Source organism: Dendropsophus ebraccatus, chromosome 8, assembly GCF_027789765.1.
Source record: "Dendropsophus ebraccatus isolate aDenEbr1 chromosome 8, aDenEbr1.pat, whole genome shotgun sequence".
NCBI classification, from domain to species: domain Eukaryota; kingdom Metazoa; phylum Chordata; class Amphibia; order Anura; family Hylidae; genus Dendropsophus; species Dendropsophus ebraccatus.
In genome coordinates, this window is record NC_091461.1 from 83193284 (window position 1) to 83212935 (window position 19652).

At 42.8% G+C, this 19652-nt stretch overlaps 1 protein-coding gene and 1 long non-coding RNA gene across 2 annotated transcripts in view; one reads left to right on the top strand and one right to left on the bottom strand.

Annotated features, from left to right (window-relative positions):
* The window catches only part of CLCF1 (cardiotrophin like cytokine factor 1), a 52303-nt gene that overhangs the window by 15689 nt on the left and 16962 nt on the right, over positions 1 to 19652 (bottom strand). The window lies entirely within an intron of this gene.
* On the top strand, positions 6013 to 8604 carry LOC138799500 (uncharacterized). The gene is made up of 4 exons (XR_011364270.1): positions 6013 to 6088; positions 6180 to 6358; positions 7009 to 7055; positions 8474 to 8604. It is a non-coding gene; the product is annotated as an uncharacterized lncRNA (long non-coding RNA).

Consider the following 19652-nt stretch of genomic DNA (forward strand, 5'->3'; position numbering starts at 1 on the left):
TACTTGTTGGCTACTTCTGGGTCTTAACTGGCATCCATGTTGACTACTGCTGGGCCCTTACTGGCATCCATGTTGACTACTGCTGTGCCTGCCCTTGTTTTTTTGTTTTATTTTTGTTTGTTTTTTTATTTGTATAGCGCACACAGATTCCGCAGCGCTTCACCTATCTGTATGTTTCTGGGTGTGGGAGGAAACTGGAGTACCTGGAGGAAACCCACGCAAACACGGAGAGAACATACAAACTTTTTGCAGATGTTGTCCTTGGTCATATTCAAACCCAGGACTCCAGCGCTGTAAGGCTACAGTGCTAACCACTGAGCCACCATGCTGCCATTGCCTCCATGTAATCTACTGCTGGGCCTTAACTGGCATCCATGTTGACTACTGCTGTGCCTGCCCTTGCCTCCTTGCTGGCTACTGCTTGGCCTTAACTGGCATCCATGTTGACTACTGGTGTTCCTGCCCTTGCCTCCATGTTGGCTACTGCTGGGCCTTAACTGGCATCCATGTTGACTACTGCTGGGCCTTCACTGGCATCTATGTTGGTTACTGCTGCTCTCGGGAGTTCTCTGTGTGCTCAATGCCATGCAGTGTCTGGCCTAATTTTGGGGAGGCTCACTTGCTTCCTTACTCACTTTTAATGGTTTTCTGTGTGCTCACTGCAATGCTAGGTCTGGTATTATTTTTGGAAGGCTGACTGGCTACCGCTTCTACCTTGTTCACTTTGTCCTCACAGCCATGCTGTGTCAGGCTGAAATTTTTGGCTGGTTCAAGCTATGCTACCTCTGTTTTAATGGTTCCCTGTGTTCTCACTGCCATGCTGTGTCAGGCTGTTTTTGGGTGGTCCATATGCCTACCTCTGCTTTAACCAGGCTTTTGCACAGAATTAGGCATAATGGCGCCATTAGGCAGCCTCAGAGGCATGCATTCATGCTGCTCCTGCTGTTTCCTGTCCATTTCCGTGGTGTTTCCATCATTTTCTGAGGTTGACTGGTTTTCACACAACCTTCCCCCTACCGAACTTGGGTCCTCTGAAAAAATGCTCGAGTCTCCCATTGACTTCAATGGGGTTCGTTACTCGAAACGAGCACTCGAGTATCGGGAGATATTCATCTCGAGTAACGGGCACCCGAGCATTTTAGTACTCGCTCATCACTAATAATTATCTTTCCCTATCTTTCGATCAGCTTAGAGAAGCCCTCTACAATATGGACTATGATAATGTCTCCAAAAATAAGAGTACAGACAGCTTTGAATTTTCAGGTACAGACCTTGTGGGAATAAAAAGGTCGGGAACAGGGGGCCTGGCATGACCCGGTCAGCTGGGATAGGAAGCCTGAGGGTACGCGCACACTACGGAATAGCGACAGAAAACCCGTCGCGGATTCCACAGCTCGCACTCGCTCACGGTCTCTCCGGGTGTCTCCGCCTGTGTTATAGACTCCATTCTATGCACAGGCGGAATCTGCCATCCACTGAAGGAATTGACATGTCTGTTCTTTCGGCGGACGGTGGAAATCATGCATAGAATGGAGTCTGTGACACGGACCGAGACATGCGCGGCCGCCAGAGTCCGCGAGCAGGTGCGAGCTGCGGAATCCGCAACGGTTTTCCGTCGCCATTCCGTAGTGTGCATGTACCCTAAGGGATTAATGGAGAGACAGGAGGGTGGGCAATGAGGGGTTAAGGTTAGGTCAGAAAGGGGCAGGGAGGAACTGACAAGGAGAGGCAGGAGTTGCTAGGGGAGGTTACTTACCAGGGAGGAGCTGAAGGCTCAGGAGGTCTTGCAGTGCACTTAAAGATGAAGCCATTCTGAGGGGAACCCGTCAAAGGGATGGTACTCCCCCACTTCTTTTGGTGGTGTTAGTTGTAAAGATATGGTGTGGTTCCCACTGGGGTAGGACCCAAGGAACGGAATTGCAGCATCAGATGACAGATTGCAAGTTTCTGAGTCAGCGGGGTGTGACTGGGGGAGAAGTTTAAAGTGTCACTGTTGTCACAAAAAACTTTTGAACCAGACGGCGGTTCAAAAAAAGGACAATGGCACGGGCATCAGCCTGTGCGGGTCTGTTCATGTGGGGAAAAAAAACAATGTTACTAGTGGTACTTTCGATTTAAAGTGTCAATGTTGTTACAAAAATTAGAGACATGTTAAAAGTTTTAATCGGTCCGGGTCTGAGTGTTCAGAACCATATGAAACGGAAGAACGAGTGGGGAGAAGATGTGGGAGAAGATGTGTGTTAGAAAAAGAGTCAAGCTCTATAGAGCTCCATTACAAGTCCAATTTTTCTTTTCTAACTGCAGCACGTTCTATCAATCAGTATGGGTCTGAACACTCAGACTCTTTTGACATGTCTCTATGTCTTAAAAAGCTGATGAATGGCCAGCAACCCACTCACATTTGTTCACACTATGCAGTTTGCACACTGCTGATGCTAACAAACACAAAAATTGCTGCAGCATACTGCAAGTGTCAGTACTCATCGTATATATACTATTCCCAGCGTACACAGGATAAAAACCTGTTCTAGATTTTTTGTTAAAAAAAAAAAATGAGGTTCCTAGCAAACCATTTGATCAAATATAATCTACCAACTCACCACATAAAGGTGAATGCCAGAGTTGGACCCTATACTTAGCTATTGGCCTCTCTCAGACTGTAAGGCTACAAACCTGGGCATATAGGATCTACTAATTTCTGTGTAAAACACCCACAGGAGCTGGATGGAGTGCATGGCTAAAAGGAGGTAGGGAATGTGGCTACCTTCTTTAACTGTGCACAGTTCTATTTGTTCCAATGGTTTTCTAAGAAAGTCATTTTTTTTTTAAACAAAAATTCTAGAACAGTTTTTTATCATGTGTACGCTGAGGGAAGTATACATGATTAGTCCTGACACTTGCAGTTTGCTGCAGCAATGTCTCTATGACATGTCAAAGGATTTTTGTAACGCCAGTGACACTTTAAAGTGAATGTACCACTAGGTATATCAGACCGGCGCTGGAGGGGGGGGGGGGCTGCCGTTTGTTTGAACCGGCGCCCTGTGCACGGTGACAGTCTATTACCGAGCACCTGCCAGCAATGAAGCACTGATTCTAATGGAGCCATGTCACAGAGTAGAGGGGTTTTGTGACATTGGGGCCAGCGGGCCTGCCTCCATTGCTTCATGCCCGGTTGGTACTCGGTAATAGATTGGCACCATGTGCAGGAATCGGGTGGAGGTTCAAAAAAAGGACAGCGGCATCAGCGTCTCTGCACCGCCACCAGTCTGTTCATGTAAAAATAAAAAGTGATGTACCTAGTGGTACCTTCACTTTAAGTACTGATGCTGCTGGAAGGCGCCTTGCTAGACCTCTCTAGATTTGGCTTTACCATGTTATTTAATGTTATGTTATTTATATCCTGTCTGATTGAAGTACTTTAATAAAGAGGCTGTTATGACCAAGTTTTCCAACATTATCTCAATGTCCTTGGAGTTTGTGGTCTGTTTGAAAAGGGGAGAAAGAGGTTGAGATTGGTGGGGGAAAGAGGGTTATAAAGAAGGGTTAAGAGTAACCGGAGTGAACTCAGCATTACCCTGAGTCAAGCCAATGTGGATGAATAAAAATGTAAAGGAGGCAATAAATAACTAAGCTAAAAAAACAGGAATGCAGTGAAGAAGCTTTAAAAATCTTTTTGTGTTGAGAATGACAAATTTGTTAAAGGAGAAGTCAGGCCAAAATTATTTTTTGATATGTTGTTACTTATGAAAAGTTATTCAAATTTCTAATGTACATTAATTATGGGAAATGCACATATAGGGCTATTTCCCTTAATTTAGTAGATCAGGAAGTGTTAGAATTCTCTCAGATCCAGTGACGTCACGACCAAAGGTGTAATTCTTCTATATATAGAAGTCTATGGGACTTTATTGTGTCTATAGATGTCTATGTAAAGTAATGTAATGTAGTGTAGTGTACAGTATGCTTTATTGAATGAATACATCTATGGAATACTTTGGGGAGCAAAGGTACTTGCTCCCCAAAGTATTGCATAAATGTATTCATTCAATATATTAGGATATCACAGTAAGCCCGCCGATCCACCGCATTCCCGCCGCCCGCCGATACGCCCCATTTTTGCCGATCCCATCATCTGCTTATAGTGTGAATAGGTGATGGGAGCTGTAGCTAGGTTATGGCTATGACTTGCCTGCCGCCACTGATGCCACTGCTTATACCGCCGGGCGCAGGGGGGAGCCGCTCAGTACACAGGAGCGCTCCCCCCTCCTCCTCCTTCTTCCGGGATACCTTCCCCCCATACCACTGCTGACTCCCCGCCTGGCCGCCGCTCTCCGCTCTCATATACCGGCTCCCGATGCATCCTGGTGTCCACACTGATGCATCGGGAGCCGGTATAAGAGAGCGGAGAGCGGCGGCCAGGCGGGGAGTCAGCAGTGGTATAGGGGGGAAGGTATTCCGGAAGAAGGAGGAGGAGGGGGGGAGCGCTCCTGTGTACTGAGCGGCTCCCCCCTGCGCCCGGCGGCATAAGCAGTGGCATCAGCGGCGGCAGGCAAGTCATATCCATAACCCAGCTACAGCTCCCATCACCTGTTCATACTATAAGCAGATTATGGGAGCTGTAGTTCAGTGTATATAGTCCGGATCGGCGGGAATGCGGCGGATCGGCGGGCGGCAGGAATGCGGCGGATCGGCGAGCTTACTGTGATATCCTAATATATTGAATGAATACATTTATGCAATACTTTGGGGAGCAAGTACCCTTGCTCCCCAAAATATTCCATAGATGTATTCATTCAATAAAGCATACTGTACACTACACTACACTACATTACATTACTTTACATAGACATCTATAGACACAATAAAGTCCCATAGACTTCTATATATAGATCGCCCTCTGCTGGACACTCCATAGGAATTACACCTTTGGTCGTGACTTCACTGGATCTGAGAGAATTCTAACACTCCCTGATCTACTAAATTAAGGGAAATAGCCCTATATGTGCATTTCCCATAATTAATGTACATTAGAAATTTGTATAACTTTTCATAAGTAACAACATATCAAAAATGTATTTTGGCCAGACTTCTCCTTTAACATATGTTCTTGTAAGTGTCAAAAATGGGAAAATCCCAATTAAAAAAAATGTCAATCATTCAATTTCAGACATGGACAGCAGTGGACCTTGGTGAAACAGTGGCACAAAATATATAAACTTTCTAATAAACCATTTAACACGTTTCAATCCCCCTTCAAGTATCCTTTCACCTCCCCTTCTGTGGCACCCTTTGTATCCCCTTTAAGTTTAAGTTGCACCAATATAAGTGCCAATTTTATTTTGATTTCAATAGATTTTTTTGTTTTATTTTAATGTAGACGTAGATTGTCCCATTACTAATGAAAGTGGAGTGGAATGCAACCACTAATTATGTAAAACACATGCTCAGTTCACTAATGAAAATGGATTTTTAGAACACAGTAGGAGTGGAGTGTCATCACTAATTCTGTAAGGCGCATGCTCAGTTCACTAATAAAAACAAACTTGTATAACACATTAGAAGTGGAGTGCGACCACTGATTATGTAAGGCGTATGCTCACTTCACTAATGAAAACAATGTTGTATAACACAGTAGGAGTGGAGTGCGACGACTGATTATGTAAGGCGTATGCTCACTTCACTAATGAAAGAGAATTTTTAGAACACAGTAAACAGGAGGTCCTGTTTTTTTTTTTCTTGTTTCAAACATATGCCTTGGGGCTTGTACCCCTGATTTTTTAAGAGCCAAAAGTTGTTTGGTGATCTATCTAGCAAGCAGATTTAGCAAGCAGACAGGCCAGGAAAGTATTAAAATCTTGCTGAGACATTTTTGGGAAACCCTTGCTGTATGTGGGTGAGTGTTATCCTGATAAAAATGCTAGTTGGATGCCTTGCCACGAGAAGAGGCACATATGGCCATATAATGTTCTGCACATATTAATGAGATGTTAATGTCCCTTGTATCACTACTAAGGATGACAGACTGGAGTGCGATGGCTCCCCAGATCATCACACCAGTGGTGGATCAGTGTGTTGCTTCACAGCAAAGGTAGGATTAAAGCATTAATCACAAGGCCTTCATAGTTGAATCTATTTTCGGCTCCCAGACATAGTCTGCATTTGTCTGTCTACGGTTTCAGTCCACAGCAGTCCAGCTTTCTATGCCCCAATAGCACTTTAAACAAAGGTGATGGTAGCTGGCTTTCAATGGCAGGACACACAGAGCCATGACGACAACTTTCCTTCTGCTAAGCACTTGAAAATGGTCTGGAAGAGACACGTGCTACCTGAGATGATGATGGCATGGGAGCTAGGAAAGGTAAGTCCTGCCATTTCACCTATGCAGGGAAAGCAAACTTACAGGAGTCACCATGTGGGGCACTATTGAGGTACTGTAATTAAAGGAGAAGCCTGGTAAAAATGTTTTATTAAAGTATTGTATTGCCCCCTAAAAGTTACACGAATCCCCAATATACACTTATTACGGGAAATGCAGATAAAGTGCTTTTTTCCCTGCACTAACTACTGCATCAAGGCTTCACTTCTTGGATAAAATGGTGATGTCACAACCCAACTCCCAGAGCTGTGCGGGCTGTGGCTGCTATAGAGGATGATGGCAGGGGGACACTGAGGGACACAGGGCACTGGAGGGACACTGACTATCCCCCTGCCATCATCCTCTCCAGCAGCCACAGCCCGCACAGCTCTGGGAGTCGGGTCGTGACATCACCATGTTATCCAGAAAATGAAGCCTTGATGCAGTAGTAAGTGCAGGAAAAAAAGCACTTTATAAGCATTTTGCCATAATAAGTGTATATTGGTGATTTGTATAACTTTTGGGGGGCAATACCATACTTTAATTAATAATTTTTTGCCAGACTTCTCCTTTAATATTTGCATGGGGCCCTATAAGGGTAAACAATATAGTTTGTAATTTCTAACCATATTATGTCCTTTATCTATTTTCAGTGGAGATGAGCTCACTTCATAGATCCCCCAGACCCTCTGGCTTACAGGTACATCATGGGTCCTTAAAGAGGTTGTCCAGCGAAAATCTTTTTCTTTTACATCAACTAGTGTCAGAAAGTTATATAGATTTGTAATTTACTTTTATTTTAAAATCTGGTCTTCCCGTACTTATTAGCTGCTGTATGTCCTGCAAGAAATGTTGTTTTATTTTCAGTCTGAGGCAGTGCTCTTTGCTAACATCTCTGGCCAAGAACTGTTCAGAGTAAGAAAGGCTTTCTATGGGAATCCCATTCTTTCTCCGTTTTAACTATTAAATTAGATGGACTTTTCAATTAATACACACTCAAAGGACAAATAGTAACCTAAAATAAAATAATGTACCAACAGCCTTCATTGCATTAAGGGGAGGCCAGGCTGCTAAATGACGTCCATTAATTAAGATTTAAAATGATGGACGTCATTGTAAACAGAGCTGAAAAAATGTTGTTTGAACATAGCCATGAAAGGGAACCCACATAAAAATTAAAGGTTGGTATTCCTGTGGTAGCAAAAAAGCTGTGTACTTACTGAAATAGAACATAGAACATAGAGCAGCCATTAAAAGGGTTTGCAGAAGAAGGACAGAAAAAATATGGAGAAACAGGTCCAACATTTTATTGAATTTAAACATAACATGAGCGAACTAAAATGGATGGTCTGGAAGAGCCAGAAGGGGATAATGAGAAGTGGTCAAGAAAAAACTATTGCAACGCAAAGTATTCCGGATTTAGTCCTTGGACACTTTAAAGTGTCACTGTCCTTAAATTTTTTTTTTGCAGAAATCATTAGTCCAGGCGATTTTAAGAAACTTTGTATTTGGGATTATTAGCTGAAAAATGAATTTTTGCTGTGAAAAAGCAGTTTAAAGCTCACCCCCTGTCTTCATGGTTTTCCTATGGAGAGGGGAGAGATGAGGCACCAAAACAGGACAACAAAGAGTTAATTTACAGAGACATGACCAGGCTCTCTCCTCTGATGTCACCACTGACCTCTCTGACCTCTGAATAGCACTCTGAATAGCTCCCCCGCTGTGTAATCCTTTGTTCTCTGCTCTCTGCTGCCCACTAATCTTGCTCCTCTCTCCGTAGCTCAAACAGGATCCGACTGATAAAAAAAACAGTCGAGATTTCCTGATTCTGAGCAGTGGATGACAGAAAGGAGAGGAGGGGGGGACACTTTAAGTCCTAAAGGACTAAATGAAACGTGTAATTTTAGTGTGTTTTTATACAGTAGGTACACTATGGTTTGTGGTCTGGATTTTGGACTGCTGACATAAGGTATTAGTTTTTATAATTATTAAATAGTATGTAATAGCACTTTCTAATTGGTGCAATATGTAATTTAGTGCAATGATAATATGTTCTTTGTATAGAATTTTGTATATATGTATGATACAGATTGATCCCGTTGTCTTTGTTTTTAGCAGCCGTGGAAGAACTCTCACAAGACTTCCTAGGCTTATATGTTGATGGTGGGTGTAACACAATCATGCTTGAGAAAGAAGTGGAAGCTTCAAAACGTTGCAGACATGTGGACGTGGAACTCTCCTTGCTACGCTATTCTGTGAGTGCAGCTGATGTCCCAATGTGAACATGGACTAATAATACTAGCCTAGATGGGCAGTGGACTTTATATGCAAAACTTTATTTGCTAAACTCCTCTCTTTTTTTATTTGCACAATATTGTGAAGAAGAAATTAAATATTGATGCAGCAGTATTTATACCGATTGCACACATTAGAAATAAAAAAATACCAAACGGTATGCAGATTGCAATTATGGTAAGTAAATCACCCCCCCCCCTTTCCCATTTCAAAATAAACCCCCAAAAAATAATAAAAAAAAAATCCATAGTATATATCATAGTGTGCGTAGTTGTCTGAGCTATTAAAATAAAACAATATTGTTCCCACGTGGTGAACAACGTAAACAAAAAGCATTTTTAAAAAACAACTTCAGGATTGCTAATTTTTTAAATTACATTTTACATTAAAAAAATCTACACAGATATGATAACAAAAACGAGGGGCAAAAAATCATGGTGCAAAAAATAACATCCCATACAGCCCAATAGATGAAAAAAATATAAGAGTGTTATGCTTCGTTTACATGGAGCGATAATTTGCCTAATCGAGCGATTAATGATTTCGAAGTAACAATTTGTTTTTTAGAACGATTAGCGTTTAGGTGTAACAATATATTGTTTGGAAAAATCGGTATTCTCATCGTTTTAAGATTGCATAAGTCTATCTCACACATAGGGTGAATCAGTGAAAGACTGTTAACACGAAGCGATCTGCAAATTTTTTGTGAACGACCGACGGTGATTTGAGAACATGTTGAAAGATTACAAAGAACGATTTCTCGCTCATCGCTTGATCGCTCACTGTGTTTACACGAGCCGATTATCGCTTAAATGCGATCGTTTTTGTGAAAATTTAAAAGATAATCGTTCCGTGTAAATGCACCATTATGAGTCACAATAGGGCCATTTTAATCACACCTATTTGCAAAAAGAAAAAAGTTACTGTTAAAAAATTTGTAAAACATTAAAAAAGCTATGTAAACATGCATATTGCTGTATTAAGACTGACCTATAGAATAAAGATAACATGTAAAGTTACTTAAAGTGCATTACGTAAACATGGGAACTCCCATAAATTAAATTTTCTCAATTTACCCTTAGAAATAATATTTTGGGGGTTTCCTCATTTATTTTATGGTAGATTGAAAGGCCCCAATGCAAAGTACACTTCTGATTAAAAAAAAAACCTTAAAAAATAAAGTCCTTACATGGCTCTGTAGATGCAGAAATAAAAAAGTTATGGCTCTTAGAAAGCGAGGAGGAAAAAACGAAAACACAAAAATGATAATTGACCTTAAGAAGTTAAAACGATGTAACAATCTGATGCCAACAAACAGCCACTCTGCCCATGGGACATAAGAAAATGAACAGCTTGAGTTAATGGCCATTATGTTATAATTGTGACCGTAAATAATAATAATAATGATAATTATTATTATTATTATTAACGTACGTCATAAAAAAAACAATAACCGGCCAGGTTTAGGCACATGGCCGGCCAGATTCACTAAGAGGCGTGCGCCTCTGAGTGAATCCAGCCAGGGAAAAAAGGGCAGGGCCTAATTTTAGACCGGTGTACGTGTAGGCTGGTCTTAATAAATGTCCCCCATAGTCTTAAAGGGAACCTGTTACCGCTGTGAGTATGTAATCACATTGACACTGACAGGAGAGGTATCTGCAGCAGATTTTGCTGTAAACTCGCAGCGTGAAATCCGCTGCGGGTACGTTACATGTCAATCTAGCCTAACCAAATTTATCAAAGTCTGATGAAATGGTGATTTCAAGATTTCTATCTATTTATGTCATTAGATATGTTACTAGCATATTCTGTAATGACTAGCTAAGACATTTGGAGCTATGTTTGTTATGTTGGCTTGAAAAAGACCATTTATTGTCCAAAACATTACTGCTATGCTACAATTTATGATGTAACTTTATTTATGGAAGATGTAAGTTACAATAAAAGTTGAAGTGGTTTACCAGGCAAAACATACTGCTGAGCTATCCACAGGACAGCCAAACAGTTGACCAGCAGGGGTGGCAGGTGTTGAAACCCTGCCGATCAGTGACTGACTGATGAGCTATTCTGCTGAAAAACCTCTTAGGGTGCGTTCACACCTACAGGATCCACAGCAGATCTGCAGCAGATCCGCAGCAGATTTGATGGTGCAGATTTGATGCTGTGTTCAGTTATTTAAATGAAAATACGCTGCGGATCCGGTAAGTGTGAACGTACCCTTAAATGGTATGTGCACACTGAGGAATCCGGGCGGATCACCTGCTGCAGACTCTGTAGCTCATCCCTGCTTGCAGCCACGCATATCTACCCCTGTGCCATAGACTCCATTCTATGCAAAGCAGATTCTGCCATCCGGTTTATTTTTCAGGCAGATGGCATAATCTGCATTTGCATAAAATGGAGTCTATGGCACAGACGGAGATGTGCGGGGTCGTGAGCGGGGGTAAACTGTGAAATCCACGGCAGGTGATTCTCAGTGTGCCCAGATTCCTCAGTGTGGACATACCCTTAGGCTTACACCATTGTGGTGCATTGCATCCTCACATTGTTAAGACAATACAAAGTCATATACATGAGTGAGAAGGTCCTATTACAAACATTAAAATTTGAGGTAATGGTAAAAGGTAACACACCTCTGTCCACCTAGGACAAGCTGAATTTTGTATTTCTTTATGACCTCCAGAAACACACTTGTTTGTAAATGGTCTGAAGAAGGGACCCTGGACTGGTTTTCATCACTCATTATATTAAAAGAGTACTGTAGCAATTTTTTTGTTTTAATATTAAATCAACTGGTTTTAGAAAGTTATATAGATTTGTAAATTACTTCTATTTAAAAATCTCTGGTCTTCCACTATTTATGAGCTGCTGTATGTCCTGCAGTAAGTGGTGTACTCTTTCCAGTCTGACACAGTGCTCTCTGCTGCCACCTCTGTCCATGTCAGGAACTGTCCAGAGCAGTAGCAAATCCCCATAGAAAACATTTCCTTCTCTAGACAGAGGTGGCAGCAGAGAGTACTGTGTCCGATTGGGAAGTATCAGACGTACCGGAGTACCAGCACTTTTACCTGCATCACTCTTTTTGTAGTAGTGGTGGTGCAAGGTACCACTATGCTTTCCCATTCAGGTGAACAGGGCAATGGTGTTTATTGTACCCTTTTGTATTAGCAAAAAAAGTCAATCAAAAAAGTCAGCCAATCGCAGCTCAGCAGCTGATGACGCGGCAGAGGGCGGCCGGCACAAGGGACGGTCGGAGGGGTTCGGCCGGCCATCCGCAGATTACATCATTGTCGCAAGATGGTGGATGGGGGTCAACACGGATGAGGTGAGTATCGAGCACTACACTTCCGGGTCTGGCGTGGGTGGGTGGAAACACGGGGAAGGGGGCCATTCACTAACATAACATACATTACAAAGTTGTATAACTTTGTAATGTATGTTATTTAGTGAATAATTATTTAGTGCCGCACTACCCCTTTAATACTACTGGTGTAAGCTACTGTGTTAAAAAAAAAAACATGAACATTTTTTATTTTCATTTTTCCCCCATACAAATAATATTTGTTGTTGATTGTGTAAGAAACGCATACAAACATCTTTTTATATGCAGGACATAAACATGTGAATCAAGACTAAAAGGTATTGGAGTGTAAGAGAAGAGAGCTTGTAAGTATAAATAGTGTACATTGTGACAATATCCTAGGCTTCTCCAGGCCCTGCCCAGTAAGGAGACTCAGATCCCATAATGCAGGAGGGTCCTGTAATTTGTACCAAAGCTCAAGGCTGTACAGATATATTTACAGGACAGGAAGGAGCAGAGCACTGCAACAGAACTGTACAGGAAAAGAAATAAAACACAGGGAGAGAAGGAAAATGAAAACGTGAAAAAAGGACAAGAAGAAGACAACAAAGTAAAGAATGGAGTACGGCAGTGGGAAAATCTACAGCAGGGGGGAGGATGGAAAGAGAGACAGAGCCAAGTTGGAGAGGTCTATGAAGAGAGACAGACAGGGAGAGCTGCCTTTAATCACACAAAGTTTACACAGTGTGTAAAAAGCGAGACCGCTGCCATTTCTCATATTGTAACCAGGCTCTATCAAAGCCAAAACACAGCCGCCTCTTACTTCAGTGGAGTTTTCGAAATGCTCTATTAGATTTTTCCTGACATCATAACTTTACCATAGACTTTTTTACACTGAATGTGCATCTCCTCTATTTTTTTTTGACTCTCCATTTTTCTCTGTACATCTGTCTCTCTTTTTCGCGCCCTTTTTTGGCTCAGTGTAACGGAAGCGGTCTCATTTTTAGACCGCACTGTGCCAAACATCTTGAGAACTGGAGAGAGTGAAAAGCGTGGAGACGAGAGGGTCTTATAAAGCGATGTATACTGATCTGCACCTGTGTTTATGTGTACACACCACTAAGGACATGTATGCTGCAGGGTTTATGTGCTACTAGCTCCACCCACCCCTTTATATAACCGACTCGCATATTTCCTGGTATTTTCCAATAAAACCCTTTTACGTATATCTCTCTAATTCTCTAAATAGCTTTTCCATCTATAACCCCTGGTAGTGTTTTACAAAGATTTAACCATATCTAGCCTATCTGAATTAGAACAGTGTTGCACTTTTATATTTTTTTTTATTTTTTATGTATTACCACCCAGGCTACAAAACTGTTAAATGCATCCACAGCTTTTTCCACAAAGACTGTAAACAGTCTGCAATACACATACGGGTCAGGATATTAACGTTGCACTATTCTACCATATGTCACTTCTCCCTATCAGTATTGACACGGATTATCCATTAGGCCCAGCTAAATGCTAATAAGCAGTACGAGTTAGGCCCCTATCGCACAATAAGTCCTTTTAAGTTTCCATACTAAAATATAAAAGCTCACTTCTGCAAGACATATCTGAATTTATTGTCTCCTGTAAACTTTTGGCTTTCAGTTTCTTGTTAGATCTGTTGTGAAGACTGCATGTTTATATGTTTATTGTGGACAGAGGATAACATTTAGCATATTTTTAATTAAAAGTGTAACATAAAACCCAGCAGGAAAAAAGCCTAAGGGAACTTAAAGGGAATGTATCGCCTAGATTTTTTTTTTCACTGATTAGAGACAGATACTAAAACATGTTCTTTTTTTTCTAATCTGTTACTATTTTCTGTTTGCAATTTTTTATATTTCATTTTTTTATACATTATTACGGAGGCAGCCACCTTGCCTGGGCTGTTTTAACAGCATTTAGAGATATGCTTTACTGCACCCCATGGACATAGACAGCAGGACCTGCCCCACTGACATGACTAGGAAATGTTTCTGGGCATACTCACTAATATTTGAAGAGGTCATTCCACAGGGAGTAGTAACGTAACATGTGAATATCATCTGTTGTCTCCTCTATCTACTATGCTGTAATTCTGTACAGTTCACTTTAGAGCAGACTCCTTATTATCGCAGATCAAACAGGAACTATCAGCTTAGTTTTAGGCTAAGTTAAGTTTAGGCGCAATTATTTTTTTAAATTATTTTAAAATATACATATTAAAATGGAAACCACTACAAAAAATTTAAATATGTTTAGTATAAAAACAACTTGATTTGATTTCACTTGATTTGAACAATAGGTAATTTTCTGATTAAACATTTCCTTTAAAGGTACGTTTCATTTTAAAGTTATCCAAACAATGTCTTGGTTTGTGGGTCATCACTGTGCCATTTTTAGGTGAAAAAATTAAAGTACTATTACCTTGTATTAAATATTATGTAGATATTCTTTGGGCTGCAAAAACAGCTCTGACCAGAAGTGACATAGACTGCACAAAACCTCTGAAGATGCCTTCTGATATCTTGCACCTATTCACTTATTCTAAGTCCTGTAAGTTGCAAGATTGCAGAGCCATAATTGGCATAAGGCGAGCAGAGATTCTCATACCGGGGGCAGATTTCTGGGTCCCTGGAGGGCAACATTAAGGCCTACAGCACTGCTGTTGCACCACTTATTCACGCCTCTCGCACTGATTGAGTTACACTCACAACCAACAGGCTGTTACCACTAAATCAGTGTTGTGCCACTACTACATTCCTGTATGATTTACTGTGGGCAATGGGAATAAGAGATAAAAAAAAGTATTTCGGACATTCAATGACTGACGTTTTTTCCCAACCTTCTTGGAGGCTAAAGGCAGCGTAGATGCACACAAGATGACATCCATCATTACATACTGGGAGAAAGCTCTACTTACTGGGAGAAGCTCTTACTGGGAGCAATCCTTAATACCAGGAACAACTCTTTCCTTACCGAGGGCAAACTATGGATGAACTCTGCCTGGTAAGAGTCAACTCTCTCTGCTTGGGGATAGCTCTACCTACTGGGAAGCAGCTCTCTTTTTACTAGGGGGCAAATTTTTACTGCTGGGGGCAACTAACTATCTAACTATTATTACCATTTGGCACACTATGGATGGGGAAAGGTGAGGATGGTGCTGGAAAAGTGCAGAACCTAAGATTTTGTCTGACAGATTCTGCAGAGATAACTGATCACCGGGAGAAGCCTTCATAACAGTCTGGGCTGTGGTAATATCGGTATTATTGCAAACCTTTGCCATGTTCCTGAACATGGGAAAATTGTTCTGCTGTAAAAGGCCACTGTCATTGGGAGAATACTGGTAGCATGAGATGTATCTGGTCTGCAACAATGTTTAGGTGTAGGTGGTACATGTCAAAGTAATATCCACATGCTAAGTCTCTAAGTTTCCCAGCAGAACACTGCCCCAAGCTTTATACTATCACTTACAACTTATCTACATCCCATCTAGTGATAAGCGAACATGCTCGTCCGAGCTAGGTACCCGTTCGAGTATTAGGGTACTCGAAGGTACTCGTTACTCGGACGAGCATCTCGCAATACTCGAGAAAATCTCATCATCCGTTTCCTGTAAGTTTGGGCGCAATTTCTCAGCCAATCAACATGCAAGAGACTCTTTGGTACATCCTGCGATCACGTGGGACCTATACATGTCGATAGCAACGATTGGTTGGCCAGATCAGATGACCCTGCCATATAAAAAATCGCGGCCGCCAGTGCTCGCTTCAGACGTATGCTGGAAGAGATTAGGGACAGAGCTGCTGCTTGTCAGGGAGAGCGTTAGGGAGGAAAATAGTGTTCCAATAGGTAGGGAATGCTAGCAATACAAACAAACAGCCCTTTTCAGGGCTTCAAAGCGTTTTTAATTTGTATTACTACAGACTTCTGGCTGGGACTTGCAGTGCTGCTACCACGATTTCAGCGGCACACTGTGGTGATCGGCTGCTGGCAGAAAGGGGACATTAGGTGTTGCATACAGACATCTAAGAAATGCTCAGTGCTATTTTATGATTTTGTGGCTAGTGGTGCTGCTGGCGTAGATTGTATTGCTGTGATTTGTAGTACATTTGTAGGCATATCAAAGCTCACTACTGATTGCCCAGTGTAAGGGGGTGTCATGCAGTGTATAGGTGCAGCCACCACCATATTGTATACCACAGCCTCCCATAAACTAGTGGGACCACTAGTATGTTTGCTGATTTCTGTATTAAATACTCAAGGCATATCTAAGCTCAGTAGTGATTGCCCAGTGTAAGGGGGTGTCAAACAGTGTATAGGTGCAGCCAGGGGCGTAGCTAATGACTCCTGGGCCCTGATGCGAGAGGTCAATTTGCCCCCCCCCCCTCCTTTCACGACCAAGTGATGCTATTGGTATGTATATATATATATATATATATATATATATATATATATATACACACACCAAGTCAGATATTATCAATAACACCAGCATATAAGGAAGATAGGAAGAGAAAATATTATCACCGTACATATTACCGCCATATTGTTTCTGACCAAATCCTGTATACTAAGACCAATAAAACACAGTACCAGATAGCAAGTAATAAATAATACCACCACATACTGACTAACACCCCTGCTGCTACTGACTAACACCACCACTGCTACTGACTAACACCTCCACTGCTACTGAATAACACCACCACATACTAACACCACCACATACTGACTAACACCAACGCTGCTACTAACACCACCACATACTGACTAACACCACCGCTGCTACTGACTATTACCACCACCTACTAACACCACTGCTGCTACTGAATAACATCCACTGTACATGTATCACCGCATCCAGTCATATAGAGGTGGATGCAGCTCCACACAGGCTCTATACACCATATACATTACAGTGCTGTTATATCAGGTGACTTACAGGGGACATCTTCTTTGATTGGAGTTTTTCCCTTTTCATCTTCTTCTCCATCCGTCCTGGGCCATCATAAGAACTTCTCCGAGCCACGAATCCACAGAATCTGCCAGACAGACATATTAGGCTCCTCACACTGACACCATCCTCATCTCTCTACAAAGTGCACATTTGTATTGGCCCCTTTATGCCCTCATTTAGTGGGTAGGCTAATTATATGTGACCCCCTTATAGTGTATGCCCTATATGTAGCCTCCTTATAGATGGTCCCCCTCTGTGTATCCCCCCCCTTATAGATGGCCCCCTCTCCCCCTATGTTGTCCCCCTTATAGATGGCCCCCTCTCCCCCCTTATAGATGCCCCCCTTATAGATGGCCCCTTCCCCCCTTATATATTGCCCCCCTATAGATGCCCCCTCTCTCCCCCTTATAGATGGCCCCCTCTCCCACCTCCTATAGATGCCCCTCCCCCTTATAGATGGCCCCCTCTGCTATAGATGGCCCCTTCCCCCCCTTATAGATGGCCCCCTCCTATAGATGGCCCACTCTCCCCCATCCTTATATAGATGGTCCCCTCTCCTCTCCCCCTTATAGATGGTCCCCTCTCCTCTCCCCCTTATAGATGGTCCCTTTGCCCCCCCTTATAGATGGTCCCCTCTCCCCCCTTATAGATTGTCCCCTCTCCCCCCCTTATAGATGGTCCCCTCTCCCCCCCTTATAGATGGTCCCCTTCCCCCCCTTATAGATGGTCCCCTCTCCCCCCCTTATAGATGGTCTCCTCTCACCCCTCTTATAGATGGTCCCCTCTCTTGCCCCCCTTTATAGATGGCCACCTCTCCCCCCCTTTATAAATGGCCCCCTCTCCCCCTCCCTCCTATAGATAGCCCCCTCTTTCCTTTATGAAAAAAATAAAAAATAAAAAAAAACACACACAACTCACCTAACAACTCACTCCTCCGGCGATCCTCTTTTTCTTCAGCCTCCATCTGCCCCCGGATCATGCGCTGCTGCCGGGGGTGTTGCGTCCTATCCTCGGCAGCGCACGCAGCATAGAGTTCCCTGTGCTGGGACCTCCAGCACAGGGAGCTTCTCTAATGTGTGCTCCCTGTGCCGGAGGTAACAGGCGTACAGGGATCTCTATGATGCGTGCGCCGCCAGGGATAGGACGCGACACCCCCTGCAGCAGGGCATGATCTGGGGGCAGGCGAAGGCGGCCTGTTGTGACCGCAAGCAAAACAATGCTTGCGGTCACAAGAGTGATTGATGAGGGGGGGCCTCAGGGGCCCCTTGTGGCGGGCCGGGTCGCAGCGGCGACCACTGCGACCCTGGTAGTTACGCCACTGGCTGCAGCCACCAGCATATTGTATACTACAGCCTACCATAAACTAGTGGGACCACTGGTATATTTGCTGATTTCTGTATTAAATACTCAAGACATATCTAAGCTCACTACTGCTTGTCCAGTGTAAGGAGGTGTCACACAGTAGTGTATAGCTGAAGCCACCACCAGATTGTATACCAAAGCCTTCCAAAAACTAGTGGGACCACTAGTAAATTTGATGATTTTTGTATTTACTACTCAAGGCATATCTAAGCTCTGTAGTGATTGCCCAGTGTAGGGGGGGTGTCACACAGTGTATAGATGCAGCCAGAAGCATATTGCATACCACAGCCTCCCAAAAACTAGTGGGACCACTAGTATATTTTCAGATTTCTGTCTTTCTTACTCAAGCCATATCTAAGTTCACTACTGCTTGCACAGTGTAAAGGAGGTGTCACAGAGTGTATTGGTGCAGCCACCAAAAGATTGTATACCACAGCCCCCCAAAAACTAGTGGGAGCACTAGTATATTTCCAGATTTCTGTCTTTCTTACTCAAGCCATATCTAAGTTCAAGGAGAATTCCGGCGAAAGTTTGTATTAAAATATTGTATTGTCCCCCAAAAGTTATGCAAATCACCCCAATACACTTATTACGGGAAATGCACATGAAGTCCTTTTTCCCTGCACTTCCTACTGCATCAAGGCTTCACTTTCTGGATAAAATGGTGATGTCACGACCCGACTCCCACAGCTGTGTGGGCTGTGGCTGCTGGAGAGGATCATGGCAGAGGGATGCTCAGTGTTCCTCCAGTGCCCTGTGTCCCTCAGTGTCCCCCTGCCATCATCCTTTCCAGCAGCCACAGCCCGCACAGGTCTGGGAGTCGGGTCGTGACATCACCATTTTATCCAGGAAGTGAAGCCTTGATGCAGCAGTAAGTACAGAGAAAAAAACACTTTATAAGCATTTCCCGTAATAAGTGTATATTGGAGATTTGTCACTAGGCTTATTCACCCAGCTAGGGTCACTCACTTTCACTACTGCTTGCTCAGTGTAAAGGGGGTGTCACAGAGTGTATAGGTGCGGCCACCACCAGATTGTATACCACAGCCTCCCAAAAACTAGTGGGACCTGACCACCAGTATATTTTCTTATTTCTGTATTTCTTACTGAGGGCAAAGCCAAGCTCACTGCAAATTGCCCTGTGTTAGGGGGTCTCATACAGTGTATATCTGCAGTCGGCAACAGATTGTATACCACAGCCTCCGAAAAACTAGTGTGACCACCAGTATATTTTCTTATTTCTGTATTTCTTACTGAGGGCATATCCAAGCTCATTGCTAATTGCCCTGTGTAAGTGCTGCTATACACCATATAGCAGCACTTACACGCAACCTCTATACGACTACCTC